The sequence below is a fragment of the Clytia hemisphaerica genome, unplaced genomic scaffold (genome assembly GCF_902728285.1).
Source record: "Clytia hemisphaerica strain Z4C2 unplaced genomic scaffold, Clytia hemisphaerica genome assembly, whole genome shotgun sequence".
Taxonomy (NCBI): Eukaryota; Metazoa; Cnidaria; class Hydrozoa; order Leptothecata; family Clytiidae; genus Clytia; species Clytia hemisphaerica.
The window spans coordinates 18,286-23,057 of record NW_027104606.1 but is presented as its reverse complement, the minus strand read 5'-3'; the positions used below and the strand labels follow the sequence as shown (position 1 = coordinate 23,057).

At 34.9% G+C, this 4,772-nt stretch overlaps 1 long non-coding RNA gene across 1 annotated transcript; it reads left to right on the top strand.

Annotated features, from left to right (window-relative positions):
- The first annotated feature begins 1,311 nt into the window (after window positions 1-1,311).
- On the top strand, window positions 1,312-1,986 carry LOC136824242 (uncharacterized). Its single transcript, XR_010849105.1, has 3 exons — window positions 1,312-1,377; window positions 1,747-1,822; window positions 1,949-1,986. It is a non-coding gene; the product is annotated as an uncharacterized lncRNA (long non-coding RNA).
- The last annotated feature ends 2,786 nt before the right edge of the window (window positions 1,987-4,772 follow it).

The window sequence follows — 4,772 nt, the reverse complement described above, 5'->3', positions numbered from 1 at the left end:
TCAACTAATTGCTTTCTTTGAAATCGGGGGATACGACCATTCCAGATTTGAGCAGTTTGATGCTCAAGAATGTCTTTTACATATATTGGAAATTATTTATCTGTCAAATGCAGATAATACTGTGTCAGACGCTTCAATTTTTAAAATCGCAATGCTGGAGGAATTGCTTTGTAAAAATTGTCAGAAAGTATCAGAGAAAAATAAGTATGATTCTATATCCTGCATTAAATTTTCTAACTTATATAACAATTCCATTGAAAAAGAACTTTTGAAACTGATAAATGCTCAAAATGCAGAGCTGCTTGATGAGCCATATGTGTGTTCTAATTGTCCAATGCGTACGATGGCATTAAAATCAACAACACTGCTCCATGTTTCTGATTATCTGATTATTTCCTTGGGTGTATTTCGTTTTGATCAAGCAAAAAATACTTGTAGAAAAGTTATTCCAGAAATTACAATTGAGAATCGAATTGACAATATTCTATTAGGAACTTTAGAATTACAAGCAGTCATCTTTCATCATGGCGAAACTGCAAATAGCGGCCATTACACATCAGCTGTGGAGCAATATGTTCCACAACTGTTCAGTTGTACATTCTAGTAATTGCCCTGCGGCGTTATCATCCCGAATTCCAGATCATGTACGGTAAGTCTCCCAACGACGTTGAAAAGCGTTCCAGTCTTCATTGGTGCAGTTGAGCTGTAGCTTTGGACGGTCAAGTTTCGGGCCTCTTACGGGAGAAGCTGCTGGTTGCGGTACTGCCATGTGTGTGTATGTGTGAGCGTTCAAGATTGCTGCAGCCCCAACTACATCGACATCATCAGTGGCGAACCCACAACCAGGGATTGGGCAATTCAAAACAGTCATGATGCAGTGATAAGGATCAAAACATGGATAAAAGTATCATTCAGTTAATTTCTATTTAGCATAACGAATGTATTGATCTAAACGATAAGATAAATATATGTACAGTAACATAACTATGACTCCATTATTGTACAACCACCACAGTGCTAACCGGCACATTTTTTCACTAACTGCTTGACCCCCCCTGCTGTGATTGTGATTGTGATTGTGATTGTTAACCCAATTATATGTTGTTACTTTGTGTTGTACATTGATGTTACATCGATTCAAAATAAAGAATAAAAGAGACCCCAAATTTGATATTCTCATCGAAGGAAACAATTAGCCCATCTCTAAAGAAAAATAATAAAATCATTCATCCCCATGCCAATATCCATATACTTTAGTTTTTTAACCTTTTTTAACATCATGCCTATCCTTTCATATTTCTATAGAAATTATACATAGAAGATCCTGCAAAACGGAAAAAGAAAGAAGATGAAAAGATTGGGCAGCTTCACAGACTGGTAAGATATATGGTATGGTTTTTGATGTAAGGAAAATACTGCATATGCTTGTAAAGTAAGCTAGCCACTTGTTATATCATTACTATACCGAATTAAAATTCTTGTCTTCTCTGTGTCAACCTACATTACATTAAATATTTTCTTTGGTTTGTTATGAGCCAGGTCAAGATTTTTAGATGAACATGAAGATGGAATATAAATTGCATTTTTAAATCAATAAAATTATCAAAATATCATTTTTAACCTATCCTTGAAAATTTTTTAGATCTTTCTCCTTTGGTTTAGTTTTAATCCAGAGCAAAGCATGTAATATTCTAGTTAATGATATCGAAGTTCTGGTGTGTTGAAAAGTTTATCTCTTTTATTTAGGTTGTAAAAATTTCAGAATTAACAAAAATGCCTGTAGCTGTACTTGCACTGTCAGGAGGGAATATAGTGGTCTCAGGTATTACATCTGCATTTTTTCTCCTTATATAAAACTTGAAGAATATTAGAGTTTTAACGAACGATTTCTTTCAGAAATACAACTGTAAGCTTTTCTTTAGAAGGCATCTTGTCTCTTTTGCTTCAGGTTCTACAAATACCCTCTACACAGAGTTTTTGCAAGATCCAGAAGTGAAGCAGAAATCTGAGAAATGTGCAAAGGCTGATTCTGAACCTCTCCCCAAGTCAAGTAAGATCTTCTACATTTAATCTCATGGTTGATTGAAATTCGAATGACGTTTTTGCTTAATGAAATTTTTTAGACTTCTTTTTAAAGTTTCAGATTGATTTCCAGTGTTAAATTGACGTCTTTTAGACAGAATTGTTAGAATTTTAAAAAGAATTGACGACAAAAGTTATGAAATAACAAAGTAAATATATCTTTAATATTGTTCAAAATCATCACTCTCTACTTCCACAAAATGTGTTTCAAAGCTAGAAAGGTCATACAATATTATAGATGTACAAGAACAAATAGAGCGCTAAAGTTAAAAAAAAACGTAATAATGAACGTAGATAAATTTCAGATATCCGTTTCCAGGATTACCGTAGGATCACATAAGATTCCGATTCCCGCTCTAGCATTACTGGCGCTTTTTCTAGGATCATTCCGCTAGTTTTCCCGGGCATACCGGCAGAAAAAGTTGAATTAATCCAACTGTCCAAGCTGGCAAATCATAAAACGCAAAAAAGAGTAATGTTTTGATTTTTTTATAAGCAGCCAAATTGTTTCATTGTTTTCAACTAGTCGGAGCTAACTATCATCTGTTTTCAAGTGGAAAGTGGAATGTTATAGCAGGAATCGGAATCTTATGTGATCCTACGGTACGGTTCTCAAAATCAGAACTTATGAAGTCTAGGTTTGAAAGGACTGTTTTGCAAGTATAAGCTTTAAAACGACGCTTTTACAAAGAGGACGAGAGGATGTCAATGAGACTAATACAGAAGAGTCGAGAGTATTGTTTCAACGATATGGGAAGAAACAAAACATAACAGTTGAAATAAAAAATCTGAATCAAAATCTGGAAACAATGTTGTTAGTACCACTATTCAGCTGAACATTTATTCTAAATAGTTCAATAGAGGTATCTTTGAAATTAGCCTCGATCCCTTTAAGAGAACGCAATGGCGGGGGTGTGGTTCGAGACAACAGCAGCAAAGCGCCTGTGTTGGCTGTGCGATAAGTATTTGCAAAAAGCTGTTTGCCCCTCGCAGGGGTCTGCTCACCGCCGCGTCAAAACGATTTGCAAAAGAACTCTACATGCAAAAACAGCAAAAACAGACCCTGTCAGACACACATCATGAAATTGCGCCCCTGTCAGATCAGGATTTTGCAATTTTTGATACCCTGTCAGTAATTCTGCACCACTGAAAAAGGTACCCTGACCAGCGGCACGTCCCCGTACCTATTTTTGCCTAAGTGCCCCCCCCCAGGATTTTCACCTTTTTTCTTACGACAAAAAATTACCACAGAAAAAGTAAAATAGTTGGGAAACGTCGCCCGGTTCGGAAGCGAATTGTTAATCGGACCATACTGCTTTCTAACAGTCAAAACAAAGATGGCGGCAAAAATAAACAACTGGTTGCTATACTGCTCTTTCGCTATTTTTCTTTGGTTTTTATGCTTTAATGAGTTGAATTGGATCATGATTTTTGTATGATTGTTACAAGAAATGGTTGATGATGAAATTCTTTATTATTCCTTCCTGGATTTGCGATGTTTCGTTTGGTTTGGCATGCGAGATTGTGCAATCTCTTGAAAAACAGGATATTTTATCAACTTTCACAAACACAACAAACTAACTTCAATTTTGCCCGTATATTTACACAAATTCTAACAAGGCAGGTGACTGAATATTTGTGGATAAATCTCACCATACTATATTTGAAAAATTAAATACTTATTGCAGACTTGCAACATCAAAAAAGTTTGAACTCACTTTTTTATGATGGTCAGATGGTAGATGTGGCACCCAAGCCAAGGAAATGGTTGTGGTTGGATTTAAAATTTAAACCCAGAGCAAAATTGACACAGTACATTGATGATTGAATTTCCCTTGGTGTTTTAAAATGCATTTTAAACGTGGAAAACTTTTGGTTGTGAATTTGGATATTTTCTTGCACGTGCGTTTAAAACGTGGAAATTGTTGCTGTGGACATCGTCTTCCACGTGCGTTTAAAACGTGGGAAACTTTTGGTTGTGAATTTGGACATTTTCTTTCACGTGCATTTAAAACGTGGAAACTTTTGCTGTGAATTTGGACATTTTCTTCCACATGCATTTTAAACGTGGGAAAACCTTTGATTGTGAATTTGGACATTTTCTTCCACGTGTGTTTGAAACTTGGAAATTTTTGCTGTGAATTTGGACATTTTCTTCCACGTGCGTTTAAAACGTGGAAATTTTTGCTGTGAATTTGGATATTTTTTTCCACGTGCTTTAAAACATGGAAATTTTTTCTGTGAAATTGGACATTTTCTTCAACTTGCGTTTAAAACATGGAAATTTTTTCTGTTAAATTGGACATTTTCTTCCACGTGCATTTAAAACGTGGAAATTTTTCCTGTGAATTTGGACATTTTTCAACGTTCTTTCAGATTATGAAAATGTTTCCCAGTATATATGAGATTTCTTTTTCCTTCTTTTGCATTACACTTTTTTTAATATAAGAACCAGTAAAATTTCTCTAGCCTCGACTGTTTTTTTTTTTGCACTTTTGAGCCTCTATCATGTTCTTATTAATCTGATGTAAGTGAGGTATTTTAGGCATTATACCCAATTTTTATTACTTTGACCCCTAAATTGCTTGAAATTGAGTAGTTTCAGGCTCAGCATTGTTCTTAAAATTGTTCTTATTTTTTGGCGATTTTGATCCTCGTTGTTCTTATAAAATTGTTCTTATATTAAAAAA